General features: G+C 43.7%; 1 long non-coding RNA gene across 1 annotated transcript; it reads right to left on the bottom strand.

Moving 5' to 3' along the window:
- Positions 1 to 2,030: 2,030 nt before the first annotated feature.
- LOC145531409 (uncharacterized) lies at positions 2,031 to 21,761 on the bottom strand. Its single transcript, XR_014072408.1, has 4 exons — positions 21,523 to 21,761; positions 21,279 to 21,350; positions 20,736 to 20,926; positions 2,031 to 2,286 (listed from the first exon to the last, which is right to left on the bottom strand). It is a non-coding gene; the product is annotated as an uncharacterized LOC145531409 (long non-coding RNA).
- Positions 21,762 to 22,779: the final 1,018 nt, after the last annotated feature.

Raw genomic sequence — 22,779 nt, 5'->3', positions numbered from 1 at the left:
ACTGTCACGTTCGTACATGACTACTGGAAAGACCATAGCTTTGACTATATGGACCTTTGTCAGCAAAGTGACGTCTCTGCTTTTTAATACGCTAAGTTTGTCATTCCCATGGCCTCCAGGAAACGTGGTAGAAATGCACCTTCTCGGGTTCCACTAAATCACTTTGTAGGTGGGGCCCAGTAATCTGTGTTTTCACAGGCCCTCTAGGGGACTCTAATGCCCTGGAAAGTTTGAGAACTGCTGCACTAGATTTTTAGAATGGAGTTGAACTGTTAATAGAGGGAAGGGGGCAAGACTCTAGAGTCTGCTGTGTCCACTCCTTGCTGCAAGCCCTTCTCCCTGTTTTAAGGGCAAGCTGAAGCTGCCTCTTTGAGAGCAGTAAGATGTCAGGGAATATGGATGTGGGCTGATAACATGCTATTAGCATAACAGGCAGAAATGGAGCCAAGAGTTATCATATTGCCCCAAACCCGGCAGTAGCTGGTGGAGATGAACAAGAGGCTCCTGTTCCCCAGGATCCAGTCCCGCCCAATCCAAAGACCCCTTCCCTTCTTCTCTTCCTGCCCTGCACTTAGAATGGGGCGAGGAGGTGGCTGTTGATGCTGTTTGGTTTTCTGGGCAGCCTGGTTTCAAGAGCTAAATCCAACTTTAAAATGTGACCTCCGTGGTCAACACACTTTAAAAGGCAGCTGTCGTCTATTTCTGTTTTGGTAAATTAAAAACAGAATGGATCTTCTCATCCTACAGAAATGCAAGAAGGTGGAGACAGCTGTTCTGTGTTGGCCTTAAAAAGCCCTGGTCCTCGGAAAGGGCTGAGCAGCTGGCAAGGGTGGGGGTGGGGGAGGGGTTCACTGGATCAGCTCCTAAACCTCCTCCTGTCCTGCTTTCCATGGACATATGCCACTGTTTGGGGCTTCCCCAGTGGCTCAGTGCTAAAGAATCTGCCTGTGATGCAGAAGATGCAGGAGGCCCTGGGTTTGATTCCTGGGTTGGGAAGATCCCCTGGAGGAGGGTACGAAAACCCACTCCAGTATTCTTGCCTGGAGAATCCCATGGACAGAGGAGCCTGGTGGGCTACAGTCCATAGGGTCACAAAGAGTCAGACATGACTGAAGGGACTGAGCACTCATGCATGCATGCATGCCACTGTTTGTGGGTTAAAAGTGAAAGTGGATAGAGGCCACAGGAAAACATGGAAGAACTGGGTGGGGATGAGCAAGATAAAGCAAACGAGTGACCAAGGCTGCTATGTCATTCACAAAAGAGGTGGGAGAGGTCTGTGCCCCGGGCAGCACTTCTCACAGCCTGATGTGCATTTCAGTCACTGGAGAGCTTGTCAAGGTACAGGTTCTGATGCAGTGGGCCTCAGGGGAGCCCCAGAACTGATACTTCTAATAAGCACCCTGGTGAGGCTGATGTTGCTGGACCCAGGGCTGCACTAGACCAGGCAGGCTCCAAAGATGTCCAGTGCATGGGATGAGGTTGCCCTCTAGTGATAATCCCATGCAAAGCCAAGATATTTTCACTTGAACAGAAAGATTGTTACAAACAACAAGGTCCTGTATTTCCCTGGTGGTCCAGTGGTTGAAAATCTGCCGGCTAAGGCATATATAGGTTTGATCCCTGGTCGGGGAACTAAGGTCCCACATGCTACAGGTCAACTAAGCCCATGAGCTCTGGAGTGACAGAGTTCACAACTAGAGTCCACACGCTGCAAGGAAAGATCTCACATGATGCAATGAAGATCCTGCATGCCACAACTAAGACCCAACACAGCCAAATAGATAAATAAATATTAAAAAATAAATAAAACAAGGTCCTACTGGCATGGCACAGACAACAATATTCAATATCCTGTGATAAACCATAATGGAAAAGAAGATGAAAAAATATATATGTATAACTGAATCACTTTGCTGTACAGCAGACATTAACACAACATTGTAATTCAACTGTACTTTTCAATAAAAATATACAAAAAATGAATACCAAAGTAGAAATTTACTCAATTTATAGAAACAGAATCAATGTCAAGCTTGATACTATTTATTAATACATCGTTTCAGACTGTTACTGTATAAATGGAGAATCTTTCACTCTCAATCTCCTGCCAGTTTTCAGGGATGCTGGAGCCAGCTCTATGCCACATTCATCTTTATCCAAGTGGTCATCAAGACTTCCCATAATACTGCTGTCATCAAGTTGCTTCTTGAAAAACATTCTGCAGCTCTCCTTAGACACAGCATGAAGTTAGAGCCTCCACAACAAGGCTCTAATCCTCTCCAGCTGCAACGGAGTTGGACTGTTACACACTCATTGCAATTTTGCCATCCTCTCTTAAGTGTATACATGCTGTACAAATTTATTCTATTATCACTGGGGTTGTGGGGCTGGGGCTGCATGACCCTATGATCAAGTAGTTTACATTTTTTAAAATTCTACTCTCTTTCATGTACTGTTGGTTTATAGAAACACTCTAGGTATTGACACAGTCCACCGTGTAATTCTGTATAGTGTTTGAAATGTTTTGAGGTTATTAGTGTGCTGTTATGTACACATATCGTTTTTAGTTGTTTTTAATTGAAGTATAGTTAACTTACAATGTGTTAGTTTCAAGTAAACAGCAAAGTGATTCAGATATTTCTATATATGTATATATTTTTTCCATTATAGATTATTATAAGATACCTTCAAGCTCCAGAAGTTGGTGATGGACAGGGAAGCCTGGCCTGCTGCAGTCCATGGGGTTGTGGAGTCGGACACAACTGAGCAACTGAAGTGAACTGACAAGATACCTTGAGTATAGTTCCCTGTGCTCTACAGTGTGTGTTAGTTGCTCAGTCGTGTCTGACTCTTTGCAACCCCACAGGCTGTAGCCCACCAGGCTCCTCCATCCATGGGGTTCTCCAGGCAAGAATACTGGAGTGGGTTGCCATGCCCTTCTCCAGGGCATCTTCCTGACCCAGGGATCGAACCCAGGTCTCCCACACTGTAGGCATATTCTTACCATTTGAGCTACCCACAGTTGTTTACAATGCTATACAGTAGTTCCTTGTTGTTTATCTATTTTATATATTGTAGTGTGTATACATTAATTCCAAACTCCTAATTTATATCTCTCCTCCTCCTGTTATCCCCTTTGAAAACCATTAAGTTTGTTTTCTATGTCTGTGAGTCTATTTCTATAACCATTAAGTTTGTTCATTAAGTTTGTTTTCTATGTCTGTGAGTCTATTTCTATAAATAAGTTCATTTGTATCATTTTTTTAAGATTCCACATGTGATAGCATATGATATTTGTCTTTGTCTGACTTCAGATAGTATGGTAATCTCTAGGAGCATCTGTGTTGCTGCAAATGGCATTATTTCATTCTTTTTAATGGCTGAGTAAGATTCTATTGTGGAATGGAAACCACCATTCCCAGGTGGGGCGGTGCTAAAGAATTTGCCTGCCAGTGCAGGAGGACACATGGGTTCTATCCCTTGGTCAAGAAGATCCCCTGGAGCAGGAACTGGCAACCCACTCCAGGGTTATTGCCTGGAGAATTCCATGGACAGGAGCCTGACAGGAGCCCATGGGGATGCAAAGAGTCAGACACAACTGAACAACCAAGCACGCACATACACAGTTGATATACAATGTTGTGTTAGTTTCAAGTGTACAGCAAAGTGATTCAGATATATATATACACACACACACACTTCTTCAGATTTTTTTCCATTATAGATTATTAAAAAAAATATTTAATATAATTCCCTGTGCTGTACAGTAGGTCCTTGCTGTTGATCTGTTTTATATATAGTAGTGCCTATCTGTTAATCCCCAGAGGCACATCTTTGTGTAAGAAAAAGATGCCCTTCCTCTGAATGGATGCAGCCTCATGACAGGAAGAGGATTAGTGGCAGTAGCCCGGGCTAAATTTCAGCCCCCTTCTCCCATCTTCAAAGTGCACAGTCTGCTGACTTCCCTGGTGGTCCAGTGGCTACAGCTTCATGTTCCCAACGCTGGGTACCTGGATTTGATCCCTGGTGAGGGAACTAGATCTCACATGTCACAACTAAGAGTTTGCATGCCGCAGCTAAAGATTCCACATGTTGCAACTGAGACCTGGTGTACCCAAATAAATAAATAAATATATTTTAAAAGTGCACAGTCTGCATCTGCATCTGTGGGGTTCTGCATTTATTTAACAAATATTTTTAACCTCTACTAAAATAGGTAAAATCATAACCTTAATGCAAATATATAAAAGCACATTTCAAAGATTTTATCCAACTCATTAATGAACGAGGAATCCAGAAAGATGCTATGAACAGCTCCAGGAGCCTTTGCAGAGTGGAGCACTTACAGGCAATTTAATACAGGATTTTTAGGATAAAAATGCTGGGTTAGATTAAAACCTGTACAATATCTTACAGGGCAATAGACAGGAACTCTTGTGGTTATCTTTTCCACCAGACAGATTATCTGCATCACTATCAAACCTGTTTAGATTAACCCTTAAAGAGCTGTAAAACAATCCAATCGATAGAAAGAAAATCAAAGAGCAAATTTAGCACTGCACTGAAAGAACTGCCAGAAATCTCTTTTGTCTGTTTCCAAGTTTTGCATAATTATTCTGACAGTTTCCTTCACTTGCAATCAGAAATAATCACCAAAGATTATTTCTGACACAAGAAGACTGGTTTCATTGGATTTGGTTGATTTAATTATTAACATGAGTGTGGCAAGAAAATTAATTACTCATTAGGCCAACTTGAGTTTACTCTGTAAACCTAACCGTACACAATTTGGCAACAACCAAGCCTAAGACACTCTATTTACCACACCTGACTAAATAAGAATCATTCTCAAATAGAGCACTCTGGATAGGATCCTAATTGCATTAGTGATTTTCCCATTACTTTCTGGTAGAAAGGAGGATGAATTATTATGAAACCTATACAAATAATGATAGTATGAAAACTGAGGTGATTCAGTAAAAGTGTTTGCTTTCTGAATTCTGAGGGGTCAGTGAAAATCAGATACCACTAAAATGGACAAAAGTTTGAAAAAGCGTGTCCATTAAAAATGTACAAATGTTTCAGTTTATGAAAGCATGGGATACTAAATTGAGAGCTATAGCTTAAAAAGACAGAGAAAGATTAACACATATATGTGGACTCTAGAAAAATAGTACAGATGATCTTATTTGCAAAGCAGAAACAGAGATACAAATGTAGAGAACAAACTTATGGACACTCAAGGAGGAAAGGGAGGAACTGGGAGGTTGGGATCAGCACATACACACCATTGATACTATGTATAAAATAGATAACTCATGAGACCCTACTGTATAGCACAGGGAACTCAATTCAATGCTTTGTGGTGACCTAAATGAGAAGGAAATCCAAAAGAGAGGGAATATATGTATACATAGAGCTGATTCACTTTGCTGTACAATACAAACTTATACAACATTGTATAGCAACTACACATCAATAGAAATTAATTTAAAAAAAGACAGAGAAAAGGCTTCCTACTATTTTCATGGGAATTCGAGTCTTAAAACTAATGGCAGCAATATTTGAAACAAAATACTGCAGTGAAATTTCTCTCAGTTCAGTCCTATGGAATTGATTCTTATGTGTCTGGATCTTGGGTCGGCAGCCTGCTTTCCTGAAATGTGTCTGCATCTGGATTAAAAAGGGTACTGGAATCCCCGCTCAACTCACTGAATATCCCCCTGTTCTCTTAGCAACATCAGCTCACAAGCCTGTACAAGGGTGTCTACTCTTTGATGTATCAGTAGTGTATAAGTCCTGCTATAGTCCTTTCCATAGTGTTCTGTAATCGCCATTTCCCGAAGAACAAATCCTATCTTATCTCTGAGCCTTCAGACAAGTATCTGAGGGAAGAACACACAGGTATGACCAAGAGACTAAATGTTATTGCTGTTTAATTGCTAAGTCGTGTCCCAGTCTTGGCAACCACATGGACTGTAGCCTGCCAGGCTCCTCTGTCCATGGGATTTCCTAGGCAAGAATACTGGAGTGGGTTGCCATTTCCTTCTCCAGGGGATCTTTCCAACCTAGGGATTGAACCGTGTCTCCTGCTTGGCACACGGATTCTCTACCACTGAGTGGCCAAGGAAAACCATGAGACTGAATAGCTGTGGTTAATGTTAATAGATTACAGTAAACTCAGCATCAGGATGGAGGAAAGTCAAGCTCTCTGTGGGGGTCAGTGTCTTACTATTTCATAAAGAAGGAATTGTATTTCCCCTGAAAGTAAGAATACAAGAGAGATAGTAAAGGCATTTATAAATCTCCAAGATCTTCCCATAAAATATGCCAAGTTTGGAATATTGATATTAACATCATTTTACCAATATAATACAAACTCAACATTCAAAAAATGAAGTAAATATCATCCAGTCCTATCACTTCATGGAAAATAGATGAAAAAGTGGGAACAGTGTCAGATTTCATTTTCTCACACTCCAAAATCAAAGCGGACAGTGACTGCAGCCACAAAATTAAGACACGCTTGTTCCTTGGAAGAAAAGCTATGACAAACCTAGACAGTGTTTTAAAATGCAGAGACATCACTTTACCAACAAACGTACATATAGTCAAAGCTATGGTTTTTCTGGTAGTCATGTGTGGATGTGAGAGTTGGACCATAAAGAAGGCTGAGCACCAAAGAATTGATGCTTTCGAACTGTGGTGCTGGAGAAGACTCTTGAGAGTCCCTTGGACTGCAAGGAGTTCCAAACAGTCCATCCTAAAGGAAATCAGTCCTGAATATTCATTGGAAGGACTGATGCTGAAGCTGAAGCTGAAGCTCCAATATTTGGGCCATCTGATGCGAAGAGCAGACTCATTGGAAAAGACCCTGATGCTGGGAAAGACTGAGTGCAAGAGGAGAAGGGGATGACAGAAGATGAGATGGTTGGATGGCATCACTGACTCGATGGACATGAGTTTGAGCAAACTCAGGGAGATAGTGAAGGACAGGGTAGCCTGGAATGCAGCAGTTCATGGGGTTGCAAAGGGTTGGACACAACTTAGCAACTGAAAATAACAATACAAACTTAACTTAGGGAAGGTTGAGTGTCTTTTTTGATTTGACAGTTTATTCCATGAAGGGATTACAATGGTGTTAAACTAATAAAGAAATATGGAGGGGAGGGATGGAGTGGGAGTTTGGGATTAGCAGATGCAAACTATTATATACAGGAAGGATAAATAACAAGGTCCTACTGTATAGCACAGAGCTTCCCAGGTGGTGCTAGTGGTAAAGAACCTACCTGCCAGTGCAGGAGACATAAGAGACAAGGGTTCGATCCCTAGGTTAGGGAAGAGCCCCTGGAGAAGGGCATGGCAACCCTTTCCAATACTCTTGCCTGGAAAATCCCACAGACTGAGGAGCCTGGCAGGCTACAGTCTAATAGGATCGCAGAGTCAGACATGACTGAAGTGACTTAGCACACACACTCTGGATAGCACAAGGAACTATATTCAACATCCTGTGATAGACCATAATGGAAAAGAACATTTTAAAAATGTTTGTGTGTGTGTGTGTATATATATATATATATATATATATACACACACACACATATATATATATATATGAATCACTTTGCTGTACATCAGAAATTAACACATTGTAAATCAACTACATGACAGTATAAAATTCTTTTAATTAAAAAATATGGAGCATAGCAAACAAACTCGATTATTTCTTTGCTTAGTCACTGAATTGTGTCTGACTCTTTGCAACCCCATGGACTGTAGCCCACCAGGCTCTGTCCATGGGGATTCTTCAGGCAAGCATACTAGAGTGGGTTGCCATGCCCTTCTCCAGGGGATCTTCCCAACCCAGGTCTCCCACACCGCAGGTGAATTCTTTACCATCTGAGCCACCAGAGAAGCCCAAGAATACTGGAGTGGGTAGCCTATCCCTTCTCCAAGGGATCTTCCCAACCCAGGGATTGAATCAGGTCTCCTGCATTGCAGACAGATTCTTCACCAGCTGAGCTACCAGGAAAGCCCCAATTATTTCTAGTCTCTCTCTTTTTAAAAGGTGAAAAGATTACATCTTTGTGATGTCCAAGGGTCATGTGGGAAATGTCAAAAATTGTTTAAGTGTAAAAGGTAGTCCAGACCATCTGACCTGTCTCTTGAGAAACCTGTATGCAGGTCAGGAAGCAACAGTTAGAACTGGACATGGAACAACAGACTGGTTCCAAATAGGAAAAGGAGTACGTCAAGGCTGTATATTGTCACCCTGCTTATTTAACTTATATGCAGAGTACATCATGAGAAACGCTGGGCTGGAAGAAACACAAGCGGGAATCAAGATTGCCGGGAGAAATACCAATAACCTCAGATATTCAGATGACACCATCCTTATGGCAGAAAGCGAAGAAGAACTAAAGAGCCTCTTGATGAAAGTGAAAGAGGAGAGTGAAAAAGTTGGCTTAAAGCTCAACATTCAGAAAACTAAGATCATGGCATCTGGTCCCATCACTTCATGGGAAATAGATGGAGAAACAGTGGAAACAGTGTCAGACTTTATTTTTTGGGGCTCCAAAATCACTGTAGATGGTGATTGCAGCCATGAAATTAAAAGACACTTACTCCTTGGAAGGAAAGTTATGACCAACCTAGACGGCATATTTAAAAGCAGAGACATTACTTTGCCAACAAAGGTCCATCTCGTCAAGGCTATGGTTTTTCCAGTAGTCATGTATGGATGTGAGAGTTGGATGGTGAAGAAAGCTGAGCGCCGAAGAATTGATGCTTTTGAACTGTGGTGTTGGAGAAGACTCTTGAGAGTCCCTTGGACTGCAAGAAGATCCAACCAGTCCATCCTAAAGGAGATCAGTCTTGAATATTCATTGACTGATGCTGAAGCTGAAACTCCAATACTTTGGCCACCTGATGCGAAGAGCTGACTCATTTGAAAAGACCCTGATGCTGGGAAAGATTGAGGGCAGGAGGAGAAGGGGACAACAGAGGATGAGATGGCTGGATGGCATCACCGACTCGATGGCATGGGTTTGGGTGGACTCCGGGAGCTGGTGATGGACAGGGAGGCCCGGCATGCTGCGATTCATGGGGTCGCAAAGTGTCAGACACGACTGAGCGACTGAACTGAACTGAACTGAAAAGGTAGTCCATTCTCCTTGTTTTAATTTTTTTTAATATCCCAACATCTTAGAACTGATAATATCTTTGATTTCTTCATTCACAAGTGTGTTTCTCTTTCCCAGCTGGTTGAGCTAGTGCTTTATAGATTTTATATGTTTTAATTTTTTAACCCACTTGTAATAGTTTGCAGTTTGGGGACTCAAATAGATTTGCCCACCTCCTACCCAGCTGTAGACTTGTTCCAACAGCATTTATAAGTTTCCTTCTCCCATCTGCTGTCATACTCCTGGTTTATAATTCCCCAGTTGAAGTTAGTTTCTGGAGAACCTTGTTTATTTTTTTTCATTAAAAAAAAAAAAAACCTGCCTCTGTTCTATGCCACAACGATCATACCCATTTTAGTTTCTAGAAAAGAGCCACCAATTTCTGCCATAAGATTCTCCACTGCATCTTCAACCTCACTCTGTATGACAGACTCTAGGTTCATCCACATCACTACCAATGACCCAGTTTTAGTTCCATTTTATGGCTGAGTAATATTCCATTGTATATATGTACCACATCTTCTTTATCCGTTCATCTGTTGATGGACCTCGGGTTTCAGTGTGGACTCAGAATTGAGTTTCTCTCTGTAGTCATGGGAATTTCCTCAGTTCTTTCTCATGTGGGCATCTCCATAGGAGAGCTTCTAACATCTGTGCTGCTCATGCTGGAGGGTCTCCTGTGTGGGTCAGCAGCGGCCTGCTGCTGGGACAGGGGCACTGGCGGCAGCAGTCTTGGGAGGTGTCCTGTGAACTATGTTTATTTTTCATTGCCCTTCATATCTTCAGGTTCGACATCTGGATTCAACCAACTGTGGGTTGAAAACATTCAGAAAAAAATCCAGAAAGTTCAAAAAATCAACACTTGAATTCTCTGCACTATTTACAAAATATTTACATTATAAGGGATTATAAGTACTCTAGAGGGGATTTAAAGTATAAGCAAGCTTGTTTGTAGATTATATGCAAATATACACCATTTTATATAAACAACTTGAACATCCATCGATTTGGATATCTCCAAGGGGTCCTGGAACAAATCCCCCAGGAGAGCAAGGGAGGACTGTAATTTTCTCTTTGTAGTCTTTTTTTTTTTTTTAAGTTCTTATTTTCATCAACTTGGATTTATTGTCCTTGATTTTTATTGTTTTATTTAATTATTTATTTATTTTTGGTTGCTCTGTCTTCTTGCTGCACACGGGCTTTCTCTAGTTACGGAGAGCAGGGTCTACTCTTGTTGCAGCGTCTGGGCTTGTCATTGCAGTGGCTTCTCTTGTTGCAAAGCACGAGCTCTAGCATATGGGCTTCAGTAGTTGCATCTTGCAGGATCAGTAGTTGTGGCACACAGGCTTAGATGCTCCAAGGCATGTGGGATCTTCCCAGACCAGGGATCAAGCCCATGTCCCCTGCATTGGCAGGTGGACTCTCAACCACTGGACCATGAGGGAGTCCCAATATTATTACTGTTACTATTATTACTAAGGTTTGTGTGCTTAGTCAGTCAGTCATGTCTGACTCTTTGCAACCTCACGGACTGCAGTCCACCAGGATCCTCTGTCCATGGGGATTCTCCAGTCAAGAATACTGGAGTGGGTTGCTGTGCCCTCCTCCAAGGGATCTTCCCAATCCAGGAATCAAACTGGGGTCTCCTGCATTGCAGGCGGATTCTTTACCAGCTGAGCTACTAGGGAAACCCTATTAAAGTTTCCTTAACCCAAATAAGTGAGGACAAAGAAACAGAGAAGCACTGCAGTGGATGGGAGAGTTCTATGTCTTTAGTGACTGGCTCTAAACAGCCAGATTTGTCTTGAGTATTTGATGTGGAAGACCTGTACCAGGTTGTCGAAACCACCTTCCAGAAACCAGAGAAAATCTTGAGTAGGATCCTTTGTATGATCTTTATTGCTGTTTCCATAACCAGTGGATTTTTACCTTACGAAGGAAATGTAGTAAACATTTCTTATTTTGTTTTATGCATCCCACTTAAAGGAGAAGAAAAAAAAAAAAACATGTTCCAAGAAGAAAACTTGATTTTACTTTCCATATGCAAAGCTGCTATCACAGTTGCTGGTTTTTGCCAATGTTTATTATGTGCCCTGTTTTGCTTCAGTTGGCATAATTTCCTGTGCCATTAGCCCTATGAGGAGAATTTATGGCGAATGATATCCAGCAGTTTCAATTAGCAAAGATGCCAGGTGTGTGGTGTTGGAAAATTGTAATGGGAAGATTCTAACCTTGTTCACAGAGCACCCTAGTTGCCCAAAACATTATTTTAACATCTGTTCCAGTCACATTCATTAGCAGGCATTTGCAGTATGGTGAATGGAATACTGATTTCCAAAGACAAGGCAATCAACAGTTGCTTGATTTGGAAACTGAACAGTTCCTGTTATTTTACATGACAGTGTCATCGTGTGGCTGCAAAGAATGCAGCTCCGGTTTGACTAAGAGAAAGCAGCACTGACTGCAGGATTCTCTAGAAAGCTGGAGGGTTTGGGGGGAGGGCTGGAGAGGGCCTCCCCTCACTCTGCACCTCCCATTCTCACGGAGGCCAGCTCTTCCACCGGGCCAGGGGCCCACGCTCTCCTTGCTCTGCCCTGGTTTGGCCGTTTCAGTTCTCCCATGGGCTGCCTGTCACTCCTGCCTCTAGCCTGGTTCCCTCCAGTGGTCTCTTCACATGGCACCTGCCTGAGTGAATTTTCTAACCTGCAGAGCAAAATCACAAAATCACTCAGTGGCTCCTATGCTAGCCACAATGAGGCAATTGAAACTTGGCACCCTAGGTCCTCAGGGTTCCTTCCTACAAAGCCTCCTCTCCCTCTGTTCCTGTTCATAAGCTCACTCCCTCTACTCACCATTCACATTTCTGCTCAATCGCTTTCCTCCTTAAAAAGTTCCCGACCCACTTCCCCTGTGCTCTTACAGCACTTTCTTTTCTTTTTGCTATTGGGTTCCTTATATATTGTTAACATTAAACCCTTATCAGATATATAGTTTGCAGTATTTTTCTCCATTCCATAGGCTGTCTTACAACATTTGTTGTTGTCCATCTTTTTTTTTTTTTAATTGGCCCATGCCACATGACATGTGGACTCTCAGTTCCCCGACCAGGGATGAACCCGCACGCCCTGCACTAGAAACGAGAAGTTTTAACCACTGGACCACTTTCTATAGCATTTTGTGAAAGTGGAAATGTTACTCGCTCAGACGTGTCTGACTCTTTGCGGCCCCATGGACTAATATAGCCCACCAGGCTCCTCTGTCCATGGAATTCTCCAGGCAAGAACACTGGAGTAGGTTGCCATTCCCTCTTCTCCAGGGGATCTTCCCAACCCAGGGATCAAACCCAGGTCTCCTGCACATCAGGCAGATTCTTTACAGTCTGGGCCACCAGGGAAGCCCTATAGCACTTTGTAATGTCAACCAAAAGCATAATGCAGGAGGCTGCAAATAAGAGTTTATTTGGGATTTAAGAATTGCAATTCAGAAGACAGATTTGGGTAACCCCTAAAAGAATGTTCTGGAAAAGAGAAAGGGTCAAAGCTTATAAAGACAAAAGCCATAAAGTTGTTCAAAGTTGCCTAACAATAATTGTGGTCAACTCCGATGTCAGTCAGAAAATATATTGTCCTTAAGGAACCACAGATTGTTTTAGGGTGCGGGGGGGCTGATGAGTGGATAGACTGTCACAAGCTAATTTTCTAGGGTGAGTGTCTGATAAGTTGAAAGACAGTAGAAGTTTCTAGCAGATGTTCTGGATGATTTCATTAGGTCAAAAGGTCATAATCCATCCAGGTTGAGATGTGCATAAGTCACATTATTTTGATGGCCTCCTGTCTCTGATTTAGAGAGTTCTCTTGCCACTACTGACTCCATTTGCACTTTCATATACACAGGTCTGTAATAAGAAATAGAGCATTGGTCCTTTTTATTTTTTGAGGGTCTTTTTTTTTTTTTTTTGGCCTTCACAGCAAGGCAAGTGGAATCTTAGTTCTCTGACCAAGGACTGAACCTGCATCCCCTGCACTGAAAGGCAGAATCTTAACCACTGGGTCACTGGGGAAGTCCCAGAAGTAAAACATTGTGCCATTACTGGTTGCTTAGTATCTCTCTTCCCACTAAAATGATAGCCTCTTGAAAGCAGGCGCTATTTCCTTCATTTTCATCTTTGAATTCCTGTGGCCTAGTATGTATGGGCAGGCAGTATCTATTTGTTGAGTTGATTTTAAATTGTCAATGAAATAATAGAACCATATGATTTCACAGTAATTTAACTAAAAAATAAGACAAAATGCTTAAAAAGTAGTAGCTACCTTTTGCTGTGTGTTTATTATTTGCAGGCACTTGGGTAAACACCTTTTATTTTGTTTCGTCAGTGTTTCCTAAATTTCAGTGTACACATTTTCTTTAATTTGACTGATGTCTACTAATGTAAATGTATTTTAAAAGAAAAGTGTATGTGACTACCACATACGAGTAAAAAACTAGTATCACTTGCCATAAAGAAAAATAAATAAGCCATGTAATGTAAGGAGAAATATATTTAATCCATTTGTCAAAATGTTCTCCAATGAGAAGAAAAGTGTTTAAGATCAGTGAAGAAATAAAGATATTCAGCTCAATTTCACATAGCTTAAGAAAAAAATATGAGGATCTACAGTCATGAGAATGTTTCCATTTTGATGTAAACTTGCACCAAGAATTCTAATTCACGTGCATTCATCGTTTGAGAAGTGATTACATAGAATTTACTCTTTTGACAGTTCCTAACAAAAGTGATGAAAGTGATTTTTGTTCAACAAATCTTAGTTAAAAGATGCCATCTGAAGAGACTGCCAAAATTTGTCCTCATGTAGAGTTATTTGGTGATGACGCCCAAAATGATGGAAAACACATTCCTTAGTCACTGGAGGCTGCCAATAGAATTGGAAAAACACTTACGAGACTCTTTTTTTTTTTTTTATTAAGTGGTTTGTGTCTCTTTAGCTCAAAATTTTCTCAGCAAGATTTGGGGACTCCTCTGTAGTCAGGTGGCTAAGATCCCACACTTCTAATGCAGGGGGCCCGGTTCAATCCCTAGTCAGGGTTACATGCCACAGCAAAGTTTGAAGATCCCAAGTGCTGCAACAAAGACCCAGTGCGGCACCAAAAATAAAAAGATCTGAGATTTGAGCTAGGGCTTAGTTCAAAACCAATGTGATCAACTAACAAAAGGAATCACACACAGTAAACAGAGTGCGCCTACCTGGGTCCAGTTTTAGGACCACTGTGTACACTCCACCTTGCCTATGGACTACTGCTTTGTAGGAATCACTTCAAGTTCTTCAAATGAGCAGATGTATCTGCAGGTTATGCTGATTTCCAAAGTTGTCCAATCATCATAGTAACTCTGGGAAAAAAGGTGTCTTTCAGAATGACTTTCTCCTTTTGATTTGGAAGGACACTGGGGAAAACCAATAGCTTCGATGCGTAACTGTATTCATTTAAAGTCACTGCCCATCTCTGTTGCTGTTGCTTAGTCCCTAAGTTGTGTCTTCCTCTTTGCCACTCCACAGAGTGTGGCCCCTCAGGCTCCTCTGTGCATGGGATTTTCCAGGAAAGAATACTGGAGTGGGTTGCCATTTCCTTCTCCAAGGGATCTTTTCGACCTAGGGATCAAACCCATGTCTCCTGTATTGGCAGGTGGATTCTTTACCACTGAGCCACCTGGGAAGCCCTTGCCCATCTCTACACAGAGCTAAAAAAAAGTTGACCATTCAGTTAAAAGGACAAATTTAACCATTTAAACATCTTGATTAAATGCCTAAGTACTTTTCTTTATCTCCAGACATTTGAGGGCTTCTCTGTGTTTCTTACAGTGCATAGATTTTTAGATTTTACTTCTGGAAGGACAGCTTGAATAGATGGAACAAATCCTCTTGGCTTTAGCGCTATCTGTGTTTAACAAGTGGTCACTGAGATAACAGTTCACATTAGTGAACTGGACGCACTGTGTTACACTCTCACACTTGTAAAGAATTATGGTAAGAAAGTCAGTTATTGAACATTTAAAATATATCATGCGTGATAGGCAGAATAACGACCCTTCAAAGATGTCCTGGTACTAATCCCCAGAGCCTGTGAATATGTTCCCTTACATGGATAAAAATGGACAGGGAAAAAATGGAAACGGTGACAGACTTTATTTTCCTGGGATCCAAAATTACTGCGGACTGTGACTGCAGCCATGAAACTAAAAGACGCTTGCTCCTTGGAAGAAAAGCTATGACAAACCTAGACAGCATATTAAAAAGCAGAGACATTACTTTGCCAACAAAGGTCCATTATAGTCCAAGCTAAGGTTTTTCTAGTAGTCATGTATGGATGTGACAGCTGGACCATAAAGAAGGCTGAGCCCTGAAGAATTGATGCTTTCACACTATAGTGCTGGAGAAGACTCTTGAGAGTCCCTTGGACAGTAAGGAGATCAACCCTGAATATTTACTGGAAGGACTGATGCTGAAGCTGAAGCTCCAATACTTTGGCCACCTGATGCAAAGAGCTGACTCATTGGAAAAGACCCTGATGCTGGGAAAGACTGAGGGCAGGAGGAGAAGGGGATGACAGAAGACGAGATGGTTGGATGGCACCACTGATTCAATGGACATGAGTTTGAGCAAACTCAGGGAGATAGTGAAGGACAGGGAAGCCTGGCATGCTGTAGTCCATGGGGTTGCAAAGAGTCAGACAGGACTGAGCAACTGAACAAAATCAAAATGGATAAAGAGATTTTGCTGATGTGATTACGGTTAAGGACCTTAAAACGAGAGATTAAATTGGATTATCTCAGTGAACTCAATCTAATCCCATGAATCCTTAAAAGTTAAGACTCTCTCTTGGCTGTGGTCAGGGAGACAGAGATGTGACAGCAAAAGAATAATCAAAGAGATGCAGCTTCGTGTGGGTCTGTGAGACTTGACACAAAGAATGTTTGACTCCTGTGTGCTTAGAAGCTCAGTTGTGTCCGACTCTCTGCAGTCCCATGGACTGTAGTCCCCAGGCTCCTCTGTCTGTGGGATTTCCCAGGCAAGAAGAATGGAGTGGGTTGCCATTTCCTCCTCCAGGGGATTTTTCAGACCCAGGGACTGAACCCACCTCTCTTGTGTCTCCTGTGCTGGCAGGCAGGTTCTTTATCACTAGTGCCACCTGGGAAGCCCTGTTTGACTCCTAACTATCACCACATTAATTCTAAGATAAAGTAATTAAGGCACACTGTAATCAATCAGAGTGCCCCTCCCTGCATCTACCCCCTATTCCTCTGACTTAGTTTAAGAGGAAATCAGCCAGTTTCAGCTGATGTAATAGCTTTAGAGGGATAGACTAAAGTTGGAGACTTCATTTTCTCTGTGTATGAGAACAAAGTTCTAGCTGAGAGAGCAGATGGAGAGAGGGTTACGAGCCTTGTGGAGAGTAGAAGCTGGAGGAGGAGGCAGCTGAGTGGAACAGGAAGCAGGATGCTGAGCTGTGCTGAGGATACAGCTGAGGTTGGAAACCAAACATGTGCAATGTGTTTCCATCAGTTAGGACAGGAAACAGTTCTACAAAACCTCATACTTCTGAGGTGTGTGATGACTGGATATTTTACAGATATGATGAGACTTTGATGTACAGTACTCATGATGGCCTTGAAATGGCTATGGATTTACTTAGAACTCTTTTGAGCCTTGTCATACCGCCTTGATGAGTATCACCAAGGTTTTACAACATGAAACTGAGCCTCAACTTCAAAAATGGTTGAAGTCCTAAGGCTAGCCTGTTAGAAGGGATAGTTACATGAAATCTCCCAGGACACTGTCTAGAGTAGGGGTAGAGGAGATCAGGGGTCTATAAATGAGGGAAGGAAGTTGGGGCAGTATAGTCAGATAGTGTGGGTCTCTGGGGCAACATAGTCATATGGTGTGGATCTCCAGAATGTGTGACTTTTTTTCACGAGGGTGTAATAAGGAGCTGGGAAATGTTTATTGCTTGCTGGCCCCCTGTTAGGAGGAATAGAGGAAGAGAATAAATATTTATTTAATAGTTAGTGAATCAGACAGAAAGGAATTCTCTTTGGCTTCTAGAGAAGTGTCACAATTTCTTTCTGGACTAAGTAGCTTTTTGCTAAGTCAAAAGCCTTAATGACATAGTATATGGCAGAGAAAATGAGATACAGGTGAGGTGGACAATTCTGTGGGCCTGGGTGGCCATAAAACACACTCTCCCCCACATCTGCAGAAGTCATGGGGAAGTCTTCGGTATCAAGCAAACCTGTGACCCAGCATTATTGTTTATGCTCAGCTCGAACAAGAGAGTGGGCGTTGGAACATGCAGGATCTTGTAGTTGTGGCATGCCAACTCTTAGCTGCCACATGTGGGATCTAGTTCCCTGACCAGGGATCAAACCCGGGCCCCCTGAATTGGGAGCATGGAGTCTTAGCCACTGGACCACGAGGGAAGTCCCCCTTCTCTCTCTTTCTCTTTCTTCCCCCATTCTCCTGCCAGGTGTGGACAGAGTGAGAAGGTGGCCATTCGCATACCAGGAAGAGAGCCCTCACTAGAACCATCCTGACACCCTGATCTCAGACTTCCAGCCTCCAGACCCATGAGAAAATCAATGTCTGTCGTATAAGCCATCCAGTCTGTGGTCATTTTTTATGACAGCCTGCACTGACAGAGACCTAGGAGGTATCTAGGTAGTAAAATTCAGAGATGGAGAGTAGAACAGTGGTTACCAGGGGCTGGGAGGAGGGGGAGGGTGTTCTTGTTTGATTGCACAGAGCTTCAGTTTAGGGTGATGAACAAGTTCTGGAGCTGGAGAGTGGTGATGGTTATGCAATAATGTGAATGTACTTCATAATACTGAATGACCTGCTTAAAATATAGTTAATCTGGGGCTTCCCTGGTGGCTCAGTGGTAAAGAATCTGCCTGCCAATGCAGGAGACACGGGTTCGATCCCTGATCCGGGAAGATCCACATCTGTGGAGTAACTAAGCCCGTGCGCTACTATGCCCTAGGGCCGGCAATCCACAACAAGAGAAGCCACTGCAATGAGAAGCCCATGCACTGCAACTGGAGAAAAGTCTGAGCAGCAACAAAAGCCCAGCACGGCCAAAAATAAATAACTAAACAAATAATTTTAAAAAGTAAATTGGTAAATTTTGTTATGTATATGTTACCCACAATTTAAAAAATTTTAAAATAGGAGGAACATCTCCAACAACCTTAACAACTAAAGAATCTCAGGGGCCTCTCGTGGCCTTTCTGAAAGTCTGATTCTGCATGATCATCCAAAGCCACAGTGCCGTCTGTCCCATGACCATGGGCACTGAGCAGGTGTCCCCCCCGCCCCCAGAGGCACATAGTTTAGCATATAATACACTGGAGAACGCTTGAGGTTCTTTCTGAATGGGTTGTGGAGCTCTGCTGTCATTGAACCAAAAAGTCTTTTTCCCATGAGAGAAAGAAAAATTGAGAAGAAAAAAAAAAATGGTCGCAGCTGGAGCCTGAATTAGCAGTTTCGTCTCCAAAGACCGGAAGACACCTGGTCCCAGCAGACTTTCTATTGAATTTTATGTGCCTTTCCAAAATAGACTCATTCTGAGCTGACTGGCAAGACTGCATTCTGTTTGGTGTCTAACACAATTTTATCTAAGCTCAAGCAATCACACATTTTATTTATTTTTTAACAGGGAGAAAACTACACAAGATTACTACCGTAGCTTTCCTAGATCCGGTTGTAGTTCTGAAAATTCAGAAAGCTTAGAACAGAGCAAAGCACACTGTAAGAGAACATAGGAGTCGGGGGTACAACTGACCGAGACTGCGAACCATGCAGCCCTGCTACCCTGAGCGGGTCTTGAGGCTGGGAATACTGGCATATCCTCAGAGCTTTTTGGAAATGCATCTTCCACCCAGACCCTCTGAATCAGAACGTGCCTATGAACTAATTTCCTAGGAATGCATGTAAGAGAAGCATTGCTACAGAGCCCTGCTCTTTAGACCTCCTTCATCCGAATTGCCTAGGAATATTTACTAAAATTGCATCTTCCATATACCTGGACAAAACTCGAATTCAAAAAGATACCTCACCCCAATGTCCATTGCAGCGCTATTTACAATAGCCAGGACATGGAAGTGTCCATCAAGAGATGAATGGATAAAGAAGATGTGGTACATATAGACAATGGGACACTATTCAGCCTTAAAAAAAGAATGGAACAAGGCCATTTGCAGCAACATGAGATTATCATAACTTAAGTTAGATAGAGAAAGACAAGTATTATATGATATCACTTATATGTGGAATCTAAAATATGATATAAGTGAACTTATTTACAAAACAGAAATAGACTCACAAACAGAGAACAGACTTGTGGTTGCCAAGGCTGAGGTGGGCTGGGAAGGGAAGAACTGGAAATTTGGGATTAGCAGATGTAAGCTATATTATATACGATAAATAAACAAGGTCCTACTATATAGCACAGGGAACTATATTCAATATCCTGTGATAAACCATAATGGAAGAGAATATGAAAAAAATCTATACGTGTATAACTGAATCACTTTGCTGTACAGCAGAAACTTAACACATTGTAAATCAATTATACTTCAATTCTGGCCAGGCCCCTACTGGCTTGTGGGGTCTTGGCTCCCTGACTAGTGGTGGAATTTGTGCCCCCTGCATTGGAAGCATGGACTATTAATCACTGGACCCCAGGGAAATCCTCAATAAAAACTTTTTAAAAAATGCATCTTCGTGTGTCCTGCCCAAGACCTGTGAGAATTACCCACTATGATTCTTAGTCAAAGGAGCATGAGAACTGTAGCGGTAGTTCTCCAAAAGTGGCTTTAAAACCCGCTCTGAGGACTTTCCTGGAGGTCTGGTGGTTAAGACTCTGCCTGCCAGGGGACACGGGTTGGATCCCTGCTCCAGAAAGATTTCACATGCCTTGGGGCAGCTTAGCTACAAGTACTGAACGCTCCCCACCCTTGCCAGAGCCCATGCTGGGAAGCACCAAGAAGCTGGTGCACCACAACTATAGAGTAGCCACTGCTCACTACAACTAAAGACAGCCTCCAGGCAGCAACAAAGACTCAGAGCAGCCAAAAATAAATACATAAAAATTTTTTTTCTTAAACCTCTCTGACAATTCAGACACCCCACTGCAGCCCCCCAACCCCACCCCAAGCCCAGCCCTCTCCTTTAGGAGCCTCACTTCTAGAAGATGATGTTTCCTGAGAACCAAGCTGGGGAGGGGAGGAGAGGGAGACAGAAGTGAAAGTCTCTGTGCCAGTGGAGTCAGGTGGCTCTGACTTCACACAGCAGGTTTGGATGGATTTTTAAGGACGTTTCTATCTTTATGTCATTCTCAATCTCAAGGTCTCTTTCGCACGCATGTGCGTGCGCGCGCGCACACACACACACACACACTCTCTCTCACACACACTCACTCACAGCGGGGGCTGAGATAAAGGAGTCCTGGGAGACCTTTGCACGCCAGCCTTTTAACGATTAACTGTCATGAGGCTCAGACCTTTCAGCGGCTCCAGGCGCTCCCTCCGATGGCCCCCGGCCGTAAGCGCCGCCTCCTCCCCGCTTTCTGCAGTGATGATGTTCCTGGTCTGCAGTGATGGTGTTCCTCCGAGGCTGGCCTTGCCTGGTGCTCAGCGGCTCAGTTGTGTTCTGTTCTTTGCGGCCCCACAGGCTGAAGCCCGCCAGGCTCCTCTGTCCGTGGCAAGAATCCATGGTTTTCCAGGCAAGAATACTGGGCTGGGATGCCATTTCCTCCTCTAGGGGATCTTCCCTACCCAGGGATAGGACCGCCTCTCCTGCACAGGCCGGCGGATTCTTTACCACCGAGCCACCTGGGGAGCCCCCCGACATTGGCCCGGAGTAAAGACAAATGACCGGATGGCCTTCTGATGGCTGGCAGTGGTGTCTGCCCCCCACTCCAGGTGCCCCTCTTCCCTGCTTTGCACCTGAGCATGTGCCAAGGTCCTGGGGCCGCCACTGCCACAGGAGGCCGCCACTGAGGCTGCCAACTGGGCTGGTCACTCAGGTCCCTCTGGGCCCTTACCTGACAGTGTGGTTGATTCTACTGGCTCGAGAGAAAGGCCGAGATCCTGGGAAGAAAGACCTCCAGCCTGGGCTAGCGGGAGGGCATGCAGATAAGGGGAAATGACATGAGAAGAGATGGCATTTACCTGGTGGACTCTTAAGACTAGCCTTGGTGAGCCTGAATGAAAGTAACTTCTGGAGACCGTCTTTCACGCCACCGCCCCAAGCTGCTGCAGGGCCTGGATGAGGGTGACCAGAGAGACCTGAAGGGAAGTCTGGGGCTGGAACAGACGACAGTGTCCTGTCCTGTCTGGGATGCTGGCGTCTCCACGAGGATACGAGGATCTCCACGTGTCAGAACCCCGGACAGCCTCTGTGAACCCAGGGCGCTGTCCAAGTGCATGCGAGGAGGTCACGGAGAGGGCGTGACTGTCAGGTGACCTGCGAGTGGACCGGCCCGTCAGCCGCCACTCACGCCTCCGCGGTCCGCGGACTGTGTCCCGCCGGCTCTTCCCGCGTGAGCAGCCGTTGACTTCGAGAGAGGCAGTCTCGCGAGAGTAAGGTGGTGTTGAGCCCTTTAAGGCCTGGGAATTAACTTTTCAGATTCTGGTGGATGGGCGTGGAGATCTACTTGTCTTTGTACTTGGCGCCCAAGCTGTGCTGTGCTTAGTCGCTCAGTCGTGTCCAACTCTGCGACCCCATGGACTGTAGCCTGCCAGGCTCCTCTGTCCATGGGGATTCTCCCGGCAAGAGTACTGGAGTGGGTTGCCATGCCCTCCTCCAGGGATCTTCCTGACCCAGGGATCAAACCCAGTTCTCTCATATGCAGGCGGATTCTTTACCATCTAAGCCACCGGGGAAGCCCCGGCACCCAAGACAAGCCACCATATAAGTTGCCTGCATTGTTGCACCTGCTGCCTGCCACCTACCGGTCTGGAATGTGCGCCTCTTTCCTCATTCCCAGGTGTAGCTGATGCCCCTGGTCTGTGGACCACACTTCAAGTAACAAGGATGTAACGTGTGCTTACCAAATAGGAGGCTTAATTTTTTTAAAACTTGTAACTTAAAAGTTTGAAATGATTTTGTTTGCAAGGACTGATGCTGAAGCTGAAGCTCCAATACTATGGCCACCTGATGTGAAGAGCTGATTCCTTAGAAAAGATCCTGATGCTGGGAAAGATTGAAGGCAGGAGGCAAAGGGGATGACAGAGGATGAGATGGTTGGATGGCATCACTGGCTCAATGGCTCAATGAGTTTGAGCTAGCTCTGGGAGATAGTGAAGGATAGGGAAGTCTGGCATGCTGCAGTTCATGGGGTCCCAGAGAGTGGGACATGACTGACTGACTGGCTGAACAACAACAAAAAATAGTGCAAGGAATTCCTAGAGACTCTCTACCCAGCTTTCCCAAATTTAAATATATATTTAAATATATTTAATCATAGTAGGGGCTTCCCAGGTGGCTCACCGGTAAAGAATCCACCTTCGATGCAGAAGACGCAGGAGATGCCGTGGGTTCGA

The sequence above is a fragment of the Giraffa tippelskirchi genome, chromosome 13 (assembly GCF_054371585.1).
Source record: "Giraffa tippelskirchi isolate mGirTip1 chromosome 13, T2T-mGirTip1v1.2.pri, whole genome shotgun sequence".
Classification (NCBI taxonomy): domain Eukaryota; kingdom Metazoa; phylum Chordata; class Mammalia; order Artiodactyla; family Giraffidae; genus Giraffa; species Giraffa tippelskirchi.
The sequence above is the reverse complement of the archived record's forward strand: the minus strand, read 5'-3'. Positions and strand labels throughout refer to the sequence as shown.